The 22,265-nt window shown below is 36.9% G+C and overlaps 1 protein-coding gene and 1 pseudogene across 2 annotated transcripts in view; one reads left to right on the top strand and one right to left on the bottom strand.

Moving 5' to 3' along the window:
• WASF1 (WASP family member 1) overlaps window positions 1-22,265 on the top strand; it is a 68,195-nt gene that overhangs the window by 3,214 nt on the left and 42,716 nt on the right. The window lies entirely within an intron of this gene.
• LOC138445080 (E3 ubiquitin-protein ligase MARCHF2 pseudogene) lies at window positions 21,084-21,652 on the bottom strand (annotated as a pseudogene).

Consider the following 22,265-nt stretch of genomic DNA (forward strand, 5'->3'; position numbering starts at 1 on the left):
TTTTAAGGTTACTACCGTATAGTTTCTTTTTTAAGAATTAATTTGATGACATTTTTAATGTTTCCTTATATGACCAACTGAAATACAACTGCCATTATTACTTCATAAATACAGTTAAGATTTCTCTAAGCTCCTTGAGGATAGGAACTGACCTGATGCTTATTATCATAAATCTGAAATTGCTATGGTAAAGAATCTACCTGCCAACTCAGGAGATGCGGGCTGGATCCCTGGGTCAGGAAGATCCCTTGGAGAAGAAAATGGCAATCCACTGCAGTATTCTTGCCTGGGAAATCCCTTGGACAGAGGAGCCTGGGGGCCTGCAGTCCGTGGGATCACAAAGAGTTGATTTGAACATGACTGAGTGACTAAACAACAACTGAAATTGCTAGCATAGTCTTTAGCAAGTAGTATAGATTTGATTTTTGTTGGACTAATAAAATGAGAGAATGAAGAATACCCATTGATTTAGTGTACCATGTAGAAAAATTTTAAAAGATATATCAAATTTTCAATTCAGAAAGAATATGGCTTTATCTCAAGAGAAAAGAAAAAATAATGTATTGGGAAGTTCTTCGAACTTCACTTACCAATTCAGGTATAATTCCTTTACCCACACATTTTTTGAACCAGCATTAGAGATTGCATAATGTATACATTGCCAACCTTTCATTTATGAGATGATAATTTCTTCTTACCTCTTATGGGTCACTTCATGAAAATGTACACCGAAGGGTTTTTTTTAATTCCTAAATTCTATGAGTATAGAAGTGTGTATGATTCTTTTTTACATACTTCACTTTTTCAGTAAAATATTAATAAGATGTATATAGATTGTATCCTGTGGTAAATGTGCCCAAATACCTAATTTTAAGTGACCTTTAGTGCGGAGCTTTTGCTTCCCTGGTGACTTAGAGGGTAAAGCATCTGCATGTAATGTGAGAGACCCGGATTCAGTCCAAGACCTGGGTTCAGTCCCTGGGTCGGGAAGATCCCCTGGAGAAGGAAATGGCAACCCACTCCAGTATTCTTGCCTGAAAAATCCCATGGACCGAGGAGCCTGGTAGGCTACAGTCCATGGGGTCGCAAAGAGTTGGACGCGACTGAGTGACTTCACATCACTTGAAGAATCTTGTGTTTTTAGTCTGTCACACTTAGTTTATAATTTTGTATCTTTGTGTATTAGTTCTTTGTGTATCTTAGTTCTTAATTTCCAATACAGTTTATTATATTTTTAACTTGTAAAATGGTTTTGAACTTGGAACTTAACTTTCTCTGAAGCAGTATGCTTTGTGGTTAGATTCTCAGGCATCTCACCAAATTTAACCGATGGTAAACTTGACTGATAGGAGTAGACTAATAACATTAGAGAATTGTAAAGCTGTGTTAATAATATTGAAAGCTCCTATGATACTGTGTATAGAGAGTTGTAAAGCTGTGTTAATAATACTGAAAGCCCCTATGATACTGTGTACAGCAGTCTTTCTGTGGGAAAATCAGTATCTACCTTGAAATGCTGGGAATATATTTTTCTTGTGTTAGATGTGACAGTATTGTTAGGAACTTGTCCTCTGACGCTCACTGGACATGAAGATCTTCCTCAGCCTTATATCATCTGGGGCAAGAGGCTAGAGTATGAGAAACTGGAAGGAGCTAGGATCGTCTTTGTAACGTTGAATAAGTAATTTTACCTCTTAAGGTCTTTGGTTTTCTCATTTATAAATTGAGAAGGTTGAGGTAGATGATCTCTGAGGTTCCTTTTGGTTATAAATAAAATTCAAAGGTGTTTCGAAGCTAAGTGTAACCCTTTGTTCTGAGAGTTCATTTTCCCTTTCTAATGTCACTGCTTATATATACTTCCTGTCAGAAAATTTATTCTTTCTGGATCTACTTCTGAAAAGATTATACTGTTAATCTTTTTCTCACATACCTATTCTTGGAAGCAAGACTTTTTAGATTTTTAAAGAAGTAGTTAACACTTGCTGTTTTGTTTGCGTTTGTTTTCTTTTTTTTTTTTTAAACTCCCAGCACCACCAAGAAACAGAATTAAGATGATTTTCTTTGCTTTCCTCTTTAGAGTTTTTTACTGACAGCCTATAAGTGAGGTCAATGTATACTTTAATTATACTTTGGAGAAAGATCGTATCCAGTGTGTCTCCAGAGAAATTTTTTTAGAAGGCAAAATATTGTAACGAAAGTTGTGGAGTGGGTATATTAAGGTAAAGAGATGTCATACGGCTTGAGAATAGAGTTGACAGATAATGTGTGGGGATACGTGGGTTCAATCCTTGGATCAGGAAGATCCCCTGGAGAAGGAAATGGCAACCCACTCCAATATTCTTGTCTGGAGAATTCCATGGACAGAGGAGCTGGTTAGGCTACAGACCATGGGGTTACAAAGGGTTAGACATGACTTAGTGATTAAACAACAACAACTCTGTATTTTTATTTGCTAAATGTGGCACCCTTACGTTGGATGCTGTGAAACTTTGGGCAGGACAAGAGTGTGGGTATGGGGCTTCCCAGGTGGCTCTAGTGGTAGAGAACCCGCCTGTCAGTTCAGGAAACCTAAGAGATGGGGGTTTGATCCCTAGGTTAGGAAGATCCCCAGAGGAGGGCTTGGCAGTCCACCCCAGTATTCTTGCTTGGAGAATCCCATGGACGGAGGAGCCTGGAGGGCTACAGGCCATAGGGTCACAAAGAGTTGGATGACTTAGCAGGCGTGCATATATGCATGTGTGGTGTGTGGTTGGAGGCAGAGTGAGAAAGTCATCTTGCCTGAGGACAAGACAGTTTTGTTGTTGTTGTTTTGGTTGGTTACTTTGCTCTGCTCTGCTTCATTTTGTGTTTCTAGCACTTGTTCTTTAAGCTAAATGGATATTTGAGCTGATATAATTGCAACAGAAGAGCAGGTAACTAATTCTCTTAGGGAGGTGGTAAGATCAGGATGCTGTGAGAAAAGGGGTCATGAAACAGCTCTGTTTTTCATATACACTGGAGTATTTTGTAGGTTTTAATTAAGTTCTTATTTGGAGGTTAATAGTATTTAAGAGTAACAGGTAATATGGTCTCCTGAGAGGAAGTACCATTGCTTGCTTGCTCTATGTGCAAGCTACTGTATAGATAGTTATATTTATCTTACTTATTTGATATCATAGTCTTATGAAGATTTTATGGAGGAAGAGGGTTAACTGAATTAAACAAGTTTATTCTGCCCAGTAGCAGCACAGGTTCTCTGGAAACCACTCTCTTCCCTTTCCCCAGGAAGTTACTACTGAAGCAGCCATTTTAGTAGCTTGATAATAGTGATTCTGCTTGCCTACTACTACCTTCTACCCTGAATTCTGAGGGTGGTAGGTGATAGTGGATGAGGTATTGGTGGCTGTCACAGTCACCACTAAATTTTGACAATTTAGTGGTGATTATCTCATGCTAAACCAGTTATTCATTTAACACATAATTGTTGGGGGCCAACTAGGTGCTAGATACAGAGAATAAAGAGTAATATAGAGGTCTTGATTCTTTTGGAGTTAATAGTATGGTAAGAGTCAGAAAGTAAAAATATGCACATGTTTATTATTGGACTATGATGAGTGCTGTAAGGGACAAAAACAGGTAACCTAGTTTACCTTGAAAATCAGGGACAACTTTGAGGAAAGATTGGTGGACATTAGCTGTGTGAAAAAGGAAGAGAATGTAAAGAATACATGGTAGATGATTTTGAGATAGGAAAGAGCTTGGTAGGTTCAAGGAACCAAAAAAGGCCAGAGTTGTTAAAGCTGAACAGGGTGGTTGTGGAGGTAAACAGGAGCCTGATCATGCAAGGCTACAGAAGTTTTGCTTCAGTGAAAGTTATGGATTTTTATTGTAAGTGTATTGGAGAAGGCCATAAAGGATTTTAATAAGGGTAATCACTGAATCAGATCTGACTTTTGAAAAGATCACTGTGGCTTAGAGGGGGTCAAAGAGATCAGTCACAATTCTGCCCATTTTTGTACTTTATTGGTTTAGTTCCAGACACTGCATTGAGCTGGGTATTCAGGTTTTCCTGGGTCCCAAGTGTCCAGAGAATGGAATAATTTGTTTTCTCTCCAGTGGCTGAAGCTGTAAGACACAGAACTGAGAAACTGTTAGTGGCTTTGTTTCTTGCCGAGTTAACTATATAAGTAGGGGCATCTTGAAGAAAGAATAAGAAGCAAATACACAGAGTCTGGGCTGTGTTCAAGTGTTTTTGTCCATGGTCCTGAGATTGGGTTACAGAAGGCACCGTAATATCTCTGTAATAAGTTGTGCTTTTTACATAAACTGGTTGGAATGATATTTTTGGTACCTGGCAATCAACCAGTTGAATCCTCTCATAGATTTAGTAATTTGTACAAGGTCACCATGCTAGTAAGAATGGTAGAGGTGGAACTTGAACAGAGGTTTCAAAGTCCCATTTTTTTCTATTACCCTATGCTGTCAAGCCACCACTCCTTAAATTCATGATTCTAAAGGGACTCTAAGGACGCGGGGGTTGAGTGTGATGACATCGGTTGGATGATGATGGCAGCAGTGCTTTGTTTGTTTGTCAATGGGACAGCTTCCTGACATCATTTTCGCTTGAGTTCCTCAGGTCTACTCTAATAAGTTAATCTTTCTGTAACGATTAACTCATTAAAAAAAAGAAGGGAAAAGCCTTGTGTGTCAGGGAGTGGATTAACTTATTTGATTCTTCTACTGAAAAATATGAAGTCTGTTATGTTTCCCTGTTATGCTACAAAAGTAAGCTTTTTTGTTTTCTACTCCTTGATAAGACATATGTTGTATCCGGGTTTTTTGTTTGTTTTGATAAATTTTTGTAACATATATGCGCTTTATCTCTAGATAAAGCTGGAGAATTGTAGAAAGGTTAAGCAAAATGGGAGGAATGGGAGAAGCATTTTATATTTTAGTTCAAGACTAGCACACATTTATTTTAAAAACCAAAACAGAAGCTGTGTGTGATATATCATAATACATGGCTAGAAATTTATCAATTTTGTTGACATTTTCAAAGAACCCTCTTTTGGTTTCATTGGTTTTTCTCTGTTGATTTTCGTTTCTCAATTTCATTGATTTCTGCTCTTTTTTTTTTTAAATTCTTCTGATTAATTTAGGCTTATACTGCTTTTTCTAGTTTCCTAGGGTAGAAGCTGAGGTTATTGATTTTAGATCTTCTTTCCTAAAATGTACATTCAGTGCTATAAATTTCCCTTTAAACTTTGCTTGTGATAGATCCCACACATTTTGACAAGTGATATTTTCATTTTCATTTACTTCAAAATACTCAAAAATTTATCTTAAGACTTCTTTGACCCACATGTTAAAATATGTGTGATGTTAAAATATTTGGGAATTTTCCAGCTGTCTTTATGGTATTACTTTCCAGTGTAATTCCATTGTGGTCTGAGTGTATGTGTTGTATGATGTCTGTTCTTTGGGGGAGAGGGTGTTTTACAGACCAGGACATGGTCTGTTTTGGTGAATGGTCTGTGTGAGCTTGAGAAGAATCTGTGTTCTGTGTTGTTTTGTGAAGAACTATGTAAATGTCAGTTACATCCAGTTGACTGATGAATCCGCTCAGTTCAACCCTATCCTTGTTAATTTTCTGCCTGTTGGATCTGTCAGTTACTGAAGTCTCTGTAATAGTGAATTCATCTATTTCTCCTTGAAGTTCTATCAAATTTCACCTCACATATTTTGGTACTCTGTTGTTAGATATATATTGATTGGCCAAAAAGTTCCTTTGGTTTTTTAAGTAAAAATGGAAGACGCATTTTCCATTTTCACCAGTAACTTTATTGAACAACATTTTCACCATTTTATTCCATTACCTTCTGCCATTTTCCAGGCAACTTCATAATTCCATCTTCCCAAAACTTTTTAATCTTTTTGAGCAAAGAACTGTTCCAGCTGCCTTTTACAGTCCTCTAGGCAATTGAAATATTTTCTCTTTAGAGAATTTCGTAAAGACCAAAATGGACATCTGAAGGTGTGATGTCTGGGAAATATGGCAGATGAATCAGAACTTCAGTCAAACTTAACAGTTTTTGCCTGGTCATCAAAGAAACATGCAGTCTTTCATTATCCTAATGGAATATAATGTATTTTTTGTTGAATAATTCTGGATGCTTTTCATTAATTGCTGCTTTCAGTTGGTCTGACTAGGAGCAGTACTTGTTGGAGTTAATAATTTGGTTTTCAGAAAGAGCTCATAGTAGAGGACTCCTTTCCAATCCCACCATATACACAACACAACATCACCTTCTTGGGATGAAGACTAGCCTTTGGTGTGGTTGGTCATGGTTTGTTTTTCTTGCTGCACGATCTCTCCCATCACACATTATTGTCCAGTGTTCACTTTTCATCATCCGTCACGATTTATTTTTAAAATCAAATTTTTTTCTTTACATTTAAGTAGAAACGTAGAACTACTGTCGGTGTTTTTTTTTTTCACTTATGTGGAACCCAAACATCAAAACAAATAATAACATAACCAACCTGATGCAAATGATTTTTAGTGCTTGATCCAGATATTTCAAGTATGTCTGCTTTCTCCTTCATGGTATAACGTTGACTGTTTTCAGTTAATGTCTTGGTTTGATCGTTAGCTTCAACTGGTCTACCTGACCGTGGAGCATCGTCCAGGAAGAGATCCTCAGCACCAACTTCATAGATCACTTTTGACACATTTGATCAGTCGCAGCACCTTCCCCATGCACTGTGAAAATATTTCTTCCATTTAAGTTTCATTTTACCTTTCTTGAAATAATAATCCTAAAGGAAATCAGTCCTGAATTTTCATTGAAAGGACTGATGCTGAAGCTCCAGTACTTTGGCCACCTGATGCGAAGAACTGACTCATTTGAAAAGACCCTGATGCTGGGAAAGATTGAAGGCAGAAGGAGAAGGGGACGACAGAGGATGAGATAGTTGGATGGCATCACCAACTCAATGGACATAGTTTGAGTAAACTCTGGGAGTTGGCGATGGACAAGGGAGGCCTGGCATGCTGCAGTCCATGGGGTCGCAGAGTTGGGCACAACTGAGTGACTGAACTGAACTGACTGAGATAATAAAGCATAATATGCTGAGAAGCTTTCTTTGTTCTTCCATATTGAATATTAAAATGGCTACACAAAAATTCACCTATTTTGATAATTTTTTTTAAATGCATGCTAATATGACAGCTACTTGTCAAATTATAAGCTAACAAATTGTTTTGAATGAAGTGAAAGACAACTAACCAGCTACACGGCTATCTTACAGGAAAAACTGAACAAAACTTTTGGCCAGTCCAAACATTAAGGATTGTTATGTCTTAGAGAATTTATATCCTTATCATTATATAATGCCCTTCTTTATCCTTGAGATATTCTCCTTCTTTCTCTGAAATTCTGTGTCTTTATATTTAAAGTGAGTTTCTCATAGACAACATTTGGTTGAGTCTTTTTTGTTGTTTATTATTCTTAGTGTATTCTGATATTCTCTTTTAATAGGTATATTTGAATCATTCATGTTTAAAATAGCTATTGATATAGTTGGATAACTCCATATTTGTAAATGTTTTGTATTCATTGTATTTGTTCTTTTTTTAAAAAAATATTTAGAATGTTGGAACTTTTGAAATATTTGACTAGTTTAAAAGAGCAGTGGAATAGATAAAAATTAGAATTGTTCTAAAATTTAAGACACTGATTTAAAATAAAGATGTGTTATTAGCAGTCCCCTGAAGAGACAGAATGGTTACTCATGTGGCCAAATTGCTCTTGACTTAAAGGTGACACCAGTAATCACAGGGGCACCATTTTTTGAGCCCTGTTATGGGAGGAGATGTAATTCTCACTTATCAAATCAAAACTGAGGTTTGGGCATAGTCTGCAACAGAGTCTTTCACAATCGTAGCCACAATCTAACTGCCTGGTCTCTCATGCTTACTCCTGACTCAGGTATCCTCTAGATGTAGAGGAAAAATGGGATTATTTTGATTTAGTTGGTAGGTGGCAAAATTGGACATGTGTGTTGGGGATTGGTTCCAGAGTTCAAGCCACTTGTCGGAGTAAAAATCATGTACCAAATTATTGTCCCATAAATACAAAGAGTTGAATGAAAATGGCTATATCATATCCTTTTGATGAAAATGTAATTATTTTCCCAACAATTTGTACACAATTGAAAGTTTACTGAATTGTATTGTAGAGAAAACAGTACTTTGCTTTAAAAATGATCTCAAATGCTAAGTGATTTCGTGTTATTAGAAATAGAGAAGTCCAAAAAAGGAGTAAATTTTCTTTGAGGAGTGAGGAGTCACTGATGGTGAAGTTGGTTTTGGATATATTGAAAATGAGTTAATAAGACATTGTGTTGCAGTCTGTCAGACAGAGAGCACAGGTCTGAGTGTTTATAGGGATGTTAGGGTTGTTTATATCAGTAATTTAGAGGGATAGTTCAAAATCTGGACATAGATGGATTTATGAAGAAGAGAAGGTATGGAATGAACTGGGGCATAACAAAACTGCTGACTTGACTCATTATTTACAGAGTGGAAATTTAAAAGACAGCAGAGGATGCTGATGATGTGATCAGAGAAGATGTAATCATTATGAATATAATGATATTCATATCAGAATATCATTCTGATATGACCCTTCAGTTGGGACCAGAGGATAAAGTAAGGCCTTGCGATCTGGGCAATTCTCTTTGGAACAGGGATCTGAAATGCTAGTGAGGTAGGAAGGGAAGCAAAGCCAAAAGCATGTTGATGGTTTTGAAAATAGAGAAGAACAAAAGGATCACAAGGACTTGATAAGGACAAAGAAAGTTAATAGGAATTGGACGGGTGAAACGATATTTCAGTCAGAAAGGAACATTTCACAGGTGGAGATCTTAGAGGCAGAACTCAGAGTCTATACAGACACTTGATGTGCTCAGTAGTAGAAGGGAAGGGGCCACTCCTCAGTCCTCAGGGCTGGAAGCACTGGTGTTTGAGCCCTCAAGAGAGATAGGGGATATTTTAAGAAGCTTTGCTGTAAGTCTGTATGCCTCTAACCGTTGCTTTGGGGTCAGCAGGCAATGCATGCCACATCATTTGAGGTAGGAATCTTGGAGGAAGGAAACAGGTCATGGTTTACTTGTGAATGATCAATTATAGTCTTTTTCTTCTTTGCAAAAATGTTTTTTTCTTTGTAGTAGAAGCAGTCAACAATTATTGAATATCAGTGTTAATATAATTTTTATCATCAGCATAGTCATGGAAGTAAATGAAATAAAGATTGTCTCTTAATGTTTATGTATATAAAGGACTTAGTTTCATCAACATTAAAAAGAAGATTTAAATATCTGTTCTGTAATTTTATGCTAAGTACAGAAAGATGACAGTAATGACCTGCCATCAGTTGAACATGAATTTTAATATATATTTCTTGTAGTAGAGATGGATTTCTGAGTTCTCTAATTTGAAATTAATTAAATCTGCTCATTAACAGTCTGTTATGTGAGAGGTCATATTGAGAGCAGAAACTGCTGGCTTAAATAATATTTACTGTAATATTCTTATGGAGTCTTTTTTAGGATAAAATGAGATAATTGTTATAAAAAAGTCTTCTGAAACAAGTCCAAATTAATGTAAGTTGTAACTGTTATAGGCCCACATGGGACTAGGACCATGGATAAGGTCATAATTTACATTTTAAATGAAATATTTAGTATGGTATTTAAATGTTTCTAATGTAATAAATGACAAATAAATAAAAAATATTTGTTTTGGTATTCATCAGTTTAGCTTTATTATTTTAAGTAACTCCCTATACCAGTAATACTAGTAATGATTTATTGAAAATTAAGTAACTTATTTTTCTTTTCAACTGTTTTAATATCTTTTTGAATCTGTTTTTCATCAGCACCTGCCTCCTCACATGATAAAATTATCTATAATTGACCTTATTTGAGGATTATAGTGAGGCAGTCAGGTCCTTTAAGTTAAGATATAGATGAGAAAATTTAACATGAAACTGCTAATGGAGTGAATATAGATACAAAGAAGAAAAAAGGTCTGAGGACTGAGTCCTAGAGTCCTAGAGATTTGGAAGTAGAGAAGTTGCGAAGGAGGCAGGAGGAAAGCCAGGAACTTGAGGTTTCCCGAAAGCCACAATAAGTGATTTCAAGGAATAGACAACTGTTAAGAGGTTTAGTGAAAGACTTCAGAATTAACCACTAGATATAGCAGATAATTGACCTTAGTCAGATGGTTTGATACAGTGCTGGAAATGAAAGCCCAAATAGGACAGATTTAAGTGAGAATTGCAGGAGAGAAATCAGAGAACTAATTCAAAGAATTTTGCCAAAAAGGAGAGCCTAGAAGTCAGGAAGTGAGGGATTAAATGGCTAAAGGCAGAAATAGGACCAAGAGAAGTTTGTTTTTGTTGTGGCTGTTTTTTTTTTTAAGATGGATGAAATTATAGCATGTCTCTGTATTGATGACAGTGATCTAGTAGAGGGAAAACAGTGATGTAGAAGAAAGAGGGGATAATTAATCCTTACTGCTTAAATAAGATTTGGGAACTGGCCTGGAATTTTGCCACCACGTGAAATGGTTTCTGTGGAGAAATTTTTCACTTCGACATAGGCAGATTACAAATGACTAGTTACCCAATTCATCTGCTGTTTTATAGTTGTAGATTACTTTTAGTGATGAGAAGGAAATTGTTAAAGGCCACATACCAGTATTGTGATAACTGCATTTATTTTCAAGTAAAGAATAGGATAGATAATAATATGCTGATAGAAGATAGCAGATCTTACTAATCTACTTGAGTTTGTCTGAATTTGCACTGTTTTAATCCATTAGTCTTAAAGATTTTTTGCTTGCACATTTCCAGAAAGAAAATGTATTCTTTTACACATTGAAGTTAAGTAGTATAATGTTACTGTTGTAAGTTTAAATCATTTTCTTGTTAATAGGTAATAGCAAATAAGCATTTATAGCAGGATATGAGCATTAACTATATTGGAATAAATGGTTATTGCTATTTGAGAGCTTTTGAGAGCTATATTGGAATATAACTGATGTACAATTGGATAAGTTTTGACTTATGTATATGCTTTGAAATCATCATTACAATCAATATAATGACCCCCCCCCACCACCACCAATTTTCTATTCTTCTTTTGTAATTCCTGCGTCCTGTCTTTCCTTACTCCTTCCATCAATCCCAATCCCTACCCTAAGCAACCACTAATCTGCTGTCTGGCATAATAGGTTGGTGTGTATTTTCTTAAACTGTATATGAATAGAATCATACAGTGTAGAGTCTTTTTTGTTTGGCTGCTTTCATTTAGTGTAATGACTTTAAAATTTATCTGTGTTTTCATATCCGTCATTAGTTCATTTTTTACTGGACACTATCCTATTTTATAAACATTGTTCCAGTGGATAACAGTTTGTTTTTAATTAGTCTGTTGGTGATCATTTGGGTTTCCAGGTTTTGATTATTACAAATACAGCTGCTGTGAGTGTTCAAAGAAAGTACCAAGGTGTCTTTCAAAGTGGTGATGTCATTTTATAGTATTTCTATAAGCAGAGTAGGAGTTCAGTTGCTCTACATTCTTGCCATTTTAGTTTTAGCTATTCTTTTTTTTTTATTTTTATTTTTACTTTATTTTGCTTTATAATACTGTATTGGTTTTGTCATACATTGACATGAATCAGCCACGGGTATACATGAGTTCCCAATCCTGAACCCCCCTCCCACCTCCCACCCCATATCATCTCTCTGGATCATCCCTGTGCACCAGCTCCAAGCATCCTGTATCCTGTATGGAACATAGACTGGTGATTCGTTTCTTACATATACATGTATATGTATAGTATACATGTTTCAATGCCATTCTCCCAAATCATCCCACCCTCTCCCTCTCCCACAGAGTCTAAAAGTCCGTTCTATACATCTGTGTCTCTTTTGCTGTCTCGCATAGCCATTCTAATAGGTGTGTAGTGGTATCTCCTTGTGACTTTAATTTGTGTTTTCCTAAAGACTAATGAGGGCTTCCCAGGTGGCTCAGCTTGCAGAGAATCTGCCTGCAATGTGGGAGACCTGGGTTTGATCCCTGGGTTGGGAAGATCCCCTGGAGAATCGAAAGGCTACCCAACTCCAGTAATCTGTCCTGGAGAATTCCATGGGCTGTATAGTCCATGGGGTTGCAAAAAGTCTGACATGACTGAGCGACTTTCACTTTTAAAGACTAATGTTGATCATCTTTTTAAATACCATTTGTATATTTTCTTTTGTGAAATATCTGTTCGAATATCTGGATGTTGACCTTTGGTTTGTTTTCTAATTGAATTTTATTGTCTTTATTTGTGTTAGCTGCTCAGTCGTGTCAGATTCTTTGCGACCCCATGGACTGTAGCCCACTAGGCTTCTCTGTCCATAGGATTTTCCGGGTGGAGTAGGTTGCCATTCCCTTCACCAGGGGCTCTTCCCGGATTGAACCCAGGTCTCTTGAATTGCAGGCAGATTCTTTACCATCTAAGCCGCCAAGAAAGGTTTCTTCATTCTAGATACATCAAATATGTGATTTACAAATATTTTCTCGCAACCTGTGAATTGTCTTTTCATTCCCTTAAATGAGAAAGGAGAAGTTCTTTTGAAAAAGCAGAAGTTCTTAATTTTGATGAATTCTAGTTCAAAAATTTCTTTTTTTTATGGATTGTGCTATTGGTGTTACTTCTAAGAAATCTATGCCTAAGTCAAGGCAGTAAAAATTTTCTTTTTTCTCGAAGTCTTATAGTTTTACATTCTACATTTAGACTCATTTGTACATGGTAAGAGGTCAGGATCTAAGTTGTTGTTGTTTTTTTTTTAATAGCAATATCCAATTGTTGTAGCACCATTAAAAAAAAAAAAAAGAATGTCAACTTTGCATCTGTGGAAGAAATCAGTTGACCAAATAATTCATCAGTTGGATTATTTCTGGACTCTTTTCTGTTCTATTGGATATTTGTCTATCTTCATACCAATACTACACTACCTAGCATAGTGTGGCTTTATAATAAGTATTGAAGTCAAGTAGTGTAAATCCCTTAATACTGCATTTCGTTTTCAAAGCACACTGTATTTCTTCTTTTTTGTTTGTTTCTTTTTTAATTTTTTTTTTAACTTTAATGTATTTCTTCTTTTGTGAGGTTCACTAAACCTTGTGTCTTTTCAGGATTTTTCCATTTCATGTAAGATGTGGAATTTATTAGTATAAGTTGTATAATATTTCCTAACGGTTCTTTTAATATCTGTAGAGTCTATAGTGATAGCATTTCTATCATGCCTCAGATACTGTCAGTTTATATTCTTTTCATATGCCACCCTTCCCCATCAGCCTGGCTAGTGGGTTGTCGTTTTTATTAAAGTTCTCATTATTTTTCTGTTCCAATGACTTTTGCTCTCACCTTCACTATTTCCTCTGTTTTGCTTACTTACAGTTTAATTTGCTTTATTTTTTTCTAGCTTGTTGAGGTGAAAATAGTTGAGGCCATTCATTTAAGACCTTTCTTGTTTTCCAGTGTAGACATTTTAATGCTATAATTTTCCCTTTATGTACTGCTGCTTTAGCTGCTTCCCTCATACATTATGATACTTTTGTTTTCATTTTCATTCAATTCAAAATAACTGTTTTTTCCCTTTTTATTTCTTCTTTGATTGGAGTTATTTGGAAATATATTTCCTAGCCTTCAACTATTTGAGGATTTTCCATATATCATTTTGTTGTGATTGCTAATGTAATTAGATTGTGGCCAGAAAACATACCTAGTAGGATTTAAATCCTTTTACATTTATTCTTACTTATTTTATGACTTAAACGTGGTCTCTCTTGGTAAATGTTATTTGTATACTTGTAATACTTAAAATTTTGTTTTGTATTGTTTTGGGATAGGATGTTCTATAAAGTTCAGTTATCAAGTTGGTTGATGGTGTTCTTCTAGACATCTCTGTGCTTACTGTCTACTTGGTCTATTAGTGATTGAAAGATGTTGAAATTTTTAGCTATATCTATGGACTTTTCTGTATTGTACTTCTGTTACTTTTTACTTTATTGAATCTATTTATTTGTAAAGTAAATAGACATTTTAGATTATGATGTATACATGATGAATTGACAGCTTTGTTAGTATGAATGATTCCCTTTATCTCTGGTAATATCCTTTCTCTAAAATCAACTTTGTCTGATATTAATGTAGTCACTCCAGCTTTTTTTTTTTCTTTAGCATGGTATATCTTGTTCTATCCTTTTACTTTTAACCTTTTTGTGTATTCATATTTAAAATTGTTTCTCATAGGCAGCATGTGACTGGGTCTTGTTTTTTTAATTCAGTCTTACAATTTCTGCCTTTTAATTGGCATGTTCAGATCATTTATGGTTAATGTGATTATTGATGACAGAGTTTAAATCTACCATTTTGTTATTTTCTTTTTGTTGTAACTGTTCATAAATGTCTTATTTCCCTTTTTATTTTCTTTTAGTGTGAGTAAATGTTAAAATATTTATTTATGGCTGTGCTGGGTCTTCATCGCTCTGTGGATTTTTATCTAACTGTGGTGGGTGAACTGGGGCTACTCTCCACTTGTAGTGCACAGGCTTCTTATTGCAGAGCACATGATTTCGGGCATGTGGGCTTTGGGAGTTGTGGGGTGGCCCCCAGTGAGTGGGCTCAGTGGTTGTGGTTCCTGGGCTCTAGAGTGCAGGCTCAATAGTTGTGGCTCACAGACTTTGTTGCTCCGTGGCATGTGGGATCTTCCCAGACCAGGGATCAAACCCATGTCTCCTGCATTGCCAGGCAGATTCTTTACCGCTGAGCCACCTGGGAAGCCTGAGTAATGTTTTTAACGATTCTGTTTTTTCTCCTTTGTTGGCTTAATAGCTATAACTCCCTGTGATATTTTAGTATTTGTTTTAGAGTTTTAAGTATACATTGTTAACTTATCATAGCTTACTTTTAGGTGGAATGGTGAATTTTTCACAAATCAGTTCAACTTTCAGATTTTGTCACCACAAGTTCATATTCATTTGGACTCTGGAGTCATTGCTGCTGCTAAGTCGCTTCAGTTGTGTCCAACTCTGTGCGACCCCATAGACGGCAGCCCACCAGGCTCCCCCATCCCTGGGATTCTCCAGGCAAGAACACTGGAGTGGGTTGCCATTTCCTTCTCCAATGCATGCAAGTGAAAAGTGAAAGTGAAGTCACTCAGTCTTGTCTGACTCTTCATGACTCCATGGACTGCAGCCTACCAGGCTCCTCCGTCCATGGGATTTTCCAGGCAGGAGTACTGGAGTGGGTTGCCATTGCCTTCTCCAGGAGTCATATCTACCTGGATTCAAATCCCAGCCATGATACTTGGTGTAGAAGGTACACTTTCTATACCATAGTCTTCTTATCTGTAAAATGGAATTAAACTCTTCCATAGAAAGGTACCTGACATATAGTAAGCACTATAATTTGTAGCTGCTTTTATTAAAAATTGTTGATGAAAATCTCTTATGAATTCTAGCTACCTTGACATCATCATTCTTCTCCCATCACCCTAGTGAAAGTACCTATTCTTTAGATTAGTCATTTGTCTGCTACGCTTCTGCCTTTCCCAATTTGAATCAATCCTCTTGCCAAGTTAATCTTTCTTCAATATAACACCAATCTTATCACATCATTTCTCAGTTCAAAACTATTTCCACCTGACTGCTCACTTCCTCCAGAATTAAGAACAAACTCTTCATCCTGACAAGCAACATAGCCCATTGTATCTGTCTTCATCTTTCCTTTTCTTTCACTACTGTTTTACTTTTAGTCTATATAATTCAGTCAAACTGCAGTCTCTTTCTTCTCCAAATATAGTTTCCTGTCTCTGAATTTGTTGTTGCTGTTTTGTATGTTCCTATAAAATTTTTGAGAGCAAGTATGTCTGAAAATTATTTTTTGTACCAGTGTTCACCGGTCATAATCCTTTACATCTTTGAAGGCTCCCATCAAATGTTGGGTTGGCCAAAAAGTGTATTTGGGTTTTTGTAAGATGTTGTATAAAAACCCAAACGAACTTTTTGGCCAGCCCAATACTATTTATTTCACTGAGCTTTTCCTGATACTTAACTGGTTGTGGTTTTTCCATTCATTATGTTTCTATAATCCCCCTGTGCTTTTCTTGTATCACTAGCCTTGTACTACCTTTGTTTATACAGGTCCAAAGTTCCCTCTCTGTAGTTCTAAAGTTCAAAAGACTCTGAAAACTAAGTTTCTCTTTAAAAAAAAACAACTAAACTAATTTAGTGGCTCTGGTGGGCAAAATGATAGCCCCGGAAGAGGTCCATATCCTAATCCTGGAACCTGTAAACATTACATTACTTGGTAAAAGGGGCTTTGCAGAGATGATTAAATTAAAGATTTTGCAATGGGGAGATTAGCTTGGATTACCCAGATGGGCTCAGTGTAATCCCAAGAGTCCTTATGAAAGGAAGAGGGAGGCAAGAGAGTCAGAGAAGAAAATGACATGGCAGAAGTAGAGATTAGAGTGATGGGATTGCTAATTATTAGATGAAAGGCCAGGAGCCAAGGAAAGAAACAGCATCCAGAAGTCAGGCAGGGCAAAAAACAGATTCTCTTGTGGATCCTCTAGAAAGAGACCAGCTTTGTAGACATCTTGGCTTTAGCACAAGGACAGTTGTGACTTCTAGATCTAAAAGATAATAAATTCGTACTGTGTAAGGCACTACATTTATGGTAATTTGCTATAGCAGCAGTTGAAAACTCACATAGTATTAAAATTTGACCTGAATGGATACGAGGCTATTTATAGTCTATATTTATACCAGTTGGTAAATATTCATACATTTCACTATGAATAAAAGTAATAATGTTGGATCCTAGGGTGCCTACCTGGACCTTACTGAATGATTTCTTAATATACAGTATATATACTTATTACCTTTCTAAAATCTGAGAAATTCTAAATTCTGAAACATATTTTTTCCCCCCATGGGTTTTAAAAAAAAGTTTGTGGACCTAACGTCATTTACACTAATAGTGTCTCTTTTCCTCTAAAAGATTATAAACTGCATGAGGGCAGAAATTAAAACTTACTATTCATCTTTGTGTCTCCCAGTTCAATAACTTACAGGAAATATGTGTGAAAAAAATATTTTTGAATTAACCTTAAGTATTTGTGAACATTGTGGCAAGTATAAAGTTGTGGGAGACCTGTCCCAAATCATCTCAGATCCTAGTGAGGGATATAAGTCATGTATTGGCTCATAATGAGACACTACAATGTAAGTAACATACAAATAGCATCAGAAAAGGACTGAAGTAATCTGAAAGTTCCACTAAGGAGGTGCTTTTTTTTAGCTGTTACAGTGACTACCATTTGTATAACATCTACTGTACTAGGTTCTTAATGTTCATGACTAAATCCCCACGAAAATCTTATGATAAAACAGATACTTAGGGATATTACATAACTCAGTCCTAAAGGTGAGTGGATTGAGATTTGGTTCATCCTTCAAGGAGAGAATGGCATGAACAGAAAGTAGTTGGATCATAAGTTCAGAAAACTAGATTCTTTTAAAGAGTTTATTTACATAATACTGTAATTGATCTAAAATAGAGGTCTCTGTTAAATAAAGTGTTAAGTCTCTGGTTGCTGGGATTTGGGATAATTTTATTTTCATGTTTGTGAATATTTTTCAAATTTTCTTCAAGAAACATACCAATTATATAACTGGCAGCAATAAACATTATTTCACATGATTAAAAGACAAGTATATTTTTTCTGAATATAGTTGGAAAAACAGCTGATGCTAGCTACTGTTTGGTATAGTTTTTTAATTTAGTGAGCTATCTAAACTTACTTTACTTTAAAGTAACTGACCTTAGCAATTCCCTCTTTCAACTGCTTGTAGAGAACCATCATTTAAAAATGTGTTTTAGCATTAGTTACTGCCTTTATGCCAGAAACACTGTAATTGTGTCTTTGGAAATACACTGTATTGTGTTTGAAATTAGTATATAAATTCCATCTCTGTGTATTTCAGCAACCTAGTATTTAATGTGAAAAATGTTCCTGTAGAGAAATAGAAGAGGTGAGGAAAGCCTATTGTGAAAAGTCACACTAGCAGCAATATGGTTATTCCTGTGTTTGCAAGAAGTAAACTGCTGAAAATCTACCTAGATACTCTAGGCACATGGGAACTAGGTTTTATTTGTTATATATGTATGTGCTTAGTCATGTCCAACTCTTTGCAACCCAATGGACTGTAGCCCGCCAGGCTCCTCTGTCCTTAATAATCTAAGATGATGGTAACAAGTACTTATTTTAGGCAATAAATTTTATTTTTACGTGGGGTGTTGACACTGGAAACATTTTCATTTTCATTCACTCTAGTAAATTTAGTTTTGTCCATCCTTCTTTTACTATCTGCAGTTATTGGCAAATAAACCAATATGGTGCCATGCAAAAATTAGATATTGATTATTTAAAAAATATTTATTGAACACGTGTGTAGCAAGCAGTATGCTAAATATTTGTATAGTAAATGAATGAAACAGTTTGTACTCTCATGGAACTTACAGGCTGGTAGGAAGGATATAACCAGTAGATAAACAAGTAAATATGTATTTATAAATTGAAAACATGCTATGAGGGAAACAAATAGGAACCATAATAGGATAAGAAGGGGACCTATGTAAGAGGAGTTTGAAAGGGCCTTTTGAGCAACAAGAAATGAAAAGAGGCCAGTGATGCCAAGAGGGAACGGTGCATACAAAGGCCCTACAGTGGAAAAGAGCTTGGTGTGAAAGGAAAAGGTTGGTGTGACTGGAGCAACAAAGAGAAGGGTTAAAGGTGAGAATGGAAAGGTCTTAAAGGCTACAGTGAAGAGAGTACATTTAGAATAGGGAAGCTGTTGGAAGGGTTTCAAGCAGAAGAAATAATGTAATCAGACATATTTTAAGAGTATCTTAAGCTCCTCTAAGAAGACAATAATGGACGCAGAGAGATGAAATGAGTGTAAGTTATGCTCTGAACAGGAGACGGTAGCGGCTTGGTTCAACATGGTGTTAGTGAATTAGTAGATATATATTTTGAAGGTAGAATCAACCAAGATGTGGGGGATGAATAGAGATAGGAGTCAGAAGGATTAATAGGCTTCTGACCACGATAATTAAATGCATATTTGTGAATATCTGTTCATACATATAGGTGATGCAGTTTGTTAAACTTGGTATTCCATTAGCTATTGAAGGGTTTAATGGTAAAAAGGAATATATTTTCATTAAAATAGCCAGAAATTTCTCTGAAAATAAATGCTTCCCTTATAAAACTTATTTCTTCAAGAGAGGGATCTTAACAGAAAGTTTTTTAATATAGTTTATAAAAGCTGATTATCTTGTTGTATCTTCAGTATATAGTACAGTGACTGACATAGACAACAGACATTCAGTAGTGATTCATTGAATAAATTCTTCATTTAGAAAGAAAAATAATGTTCCCAGAATCAAACTGAAACAAAATGGTACCTGTGCCATGAAGCAGTTTTTCATTAAAGTTGACCACAGGTGATTTGTTAGGTTAACTAGACTGTGAGAAAGAAATCAAGCAAATATGGTTTAAACTTATATCTCAAATCAAAAAATATTTTTTTCTGTGATATTATGTAGAAGCTACTTTATGGAGGTATTATAGGATCTTTAGGATCTTGGGATCAATTTCTGAACAACATGGGATGAATAGAAAAACATTGAACTAGGTAGGACCTAGGAAACCTGATTTCCAGTTTTGACTCTGCTACGTATAAGTAATAATACTTGGGGCTAGTTACTAGCTCCCTACACTTCAGATTCTCCACAAAAATAGTAATAGTCTATATCTCTCTTGAGGACCTTTTTGTAATGATTTAATATAATGATCAGAGAAGGCAACGGCATCCCACTCCAGTACTCTTGCCTGGAAAATCCCATGGATGAAGGAGCCTGGTAGGCTGCAGTCCATGGGGTCGCTGAGAGTCGGACATGACTGAGCAACTTCACTTTCCCTTTTCACTTTCATGCATTGGAGAAGGAAATGGCAACCCACTCCAGTGTTCTTGCCTGGAGAATCCCAGGGATGGGGGAGCCTGGTGGGCTGCCGTCTATGGGGTCGCACAGAGTCAGACATGACTGAAGTGACTTAGCAAATATAAAGATTAAATACATAAACATTTACATCTACGTATATATAGCATTTAAAAGACCTTTATGGTACCCAGTATATAGGTCTCTGGATAAATTGCAAACTGACCACACTAAGCAGCTCCTTGACTTTGTTTCTCTGTCCTTTAAGTGTTGGTTTGCCTGATGATGTGCTATGGCTAATAAACTCAGTGGAGGTTATGTTTGGTGAGTTCTGAGCCTGGGCGTTAAGAGGCATTGCATGTTTCCATATGTAGTCAAATCTAGGCTAGCCAGATAGATGATGAGAGATCCTTTGGAATAGAGACAGCCATTCCAGCTGAGCCATCTTAGACCAGCCTGTCTACCTGGCAGCTGTCCACAGCATATGAATGAGCCTGGCCAAGATCAGCAGAACTGTTCAGCTGAGCATAGCCTAAATTGCTGACTCAGAATTGGTTGTTATTTTAAGCTACTAATTTTTGAGGTGGTTTTGTTATGTAACAAAAGCCAGTTGATGTAATCAGTGTCCTTAGTAAATCTTACTAAATTAATACAAAAATAGAATTTATTGGGGTGCTGTTATTTACCAGACACTTAAAAATTTTTACATGTAGTTCTCTTGTTTCTAATTCTTAAAACTGTTCTTAGTAATCTTTTGATTAGTGTGATTGAATTTTAGTCTCCCTGACCCAAAGTCCATGCCCTGTCCAATAAGCCATGCTGCTGCTGCTGCTACTGCTAAGTCGCTTCAGTCGTGTCCGACTCTGTGCGACCCCATGGACTGTAGCCCACCAGGCTCCTCCATCCATGGGATTTTCCAGGCAAGAGTACTGGAGTGGGGTGCCATTGCATTCTCCACTTGAACTGCTCAAATGAATCAAATCAGCGTCCAGAGGACACAGATGGTGAAGAGGGCAATGGTAAGGGCGATTAGCCCCAAGGCCTCCAGATGGCTGTGGAGCCGGAGGTGGTTCTGGGCCCCCCGCAGGCATAGCCAGCCTGAGATAGCGGCCAGTGGCATGATGAACAGGAGCACACCACGTCACAGCACAGCGTCCACTTCTCTGTCCGAGGCCCAGGGTCCTTCAGCCACTCTGTGAGAGATCTGGACCGCTTCTCCACTGCAAACTCTGTATGGCACAGCTCGCAGTAGCTGGTGTTGGACGAGGAAAGCCACCTCTCCAGACAGCTCTTGTGCACAGCGCCCAGCGTGCCAGTGCACCCACATGGAGACAGTAGGCTCTCCCCATATGCCCTCTCATGGCAGATCCGGCAGAAGGGACCATCGCTTTGTGTGTCCAAGGCCCGGATGACAGTCGAGAGGAGCCAGCCATCCCTTGAAGTCACCTGGGCCACATACTGGGATGGCCCGAGGCCTGTGGCCTCCACGACCCCAGAGAAGGCAGGGCTATCAGAGCAGTCACACAGGGAGCCGGGGAGGTGACAACAGTCATGTTACCTCTCAAATGAGATTATTTAGAAATGTTTTATAAGCTTAACACTATAAAGTGTTATAGTAGATGAAATTAATATAGCATATATAGTGTCCTTTCAGATTGTAAAGAAAAATATTCAGATTTCCTTAGCCAGTGGAGGCTTACTCCAGACTAGGGTTGCAAAGAGGCTGAGTAGACATACAGCCCCCTGGATCCTAGTGGTTACAGAATAAGGATTTATATTATATTGTTCAGGATGTATTAGCAGCTTTAGTGACCAGTTTTTCAGTGTTTATGTTAACATTCCTGTTACCTAATAAAGGATTTGAATTTGTCACTGCCTTCCATGGAGTTGTCCATTAGGGCAGAGTTTTGTGCCATGTCACTTTATAGATGACAGGCCTTCCCTGTGTCTTGTCATGAGCGTCCCTGGTAGCTCAGCTGGTAAAGAATCTGCATGTAATGCGGGAGGCCCAGGTTTGATTCCTGGATCGGGAAGATCCCCTGGAGAAGGGAACTGCTACCCACTCCTGTATTCTGGCCTGGAGAGTTCCATGGACTGTATAGTCCATGGTGTCACAAAGAGTCGGACACAACTGAGCGACTTTCACGTCACTTATGTC

This window comes from Ovis canadensis, chromosome 8, assembly GCF_042477335.2.
Source record: "Ovis canadensis isolate MfBH-ARS-UI-01 breed Bighorn chromosome 8, ARS-UI_OviCan_v2, whole genome shotgun sequence".
Taxonomy (NCBI): domain Eukaryota; kingdom Metazoa; phylum Chordata; class Mammalia; order Artiodactyla; family Bovidae; genus Ovis; species Ovis canadensis.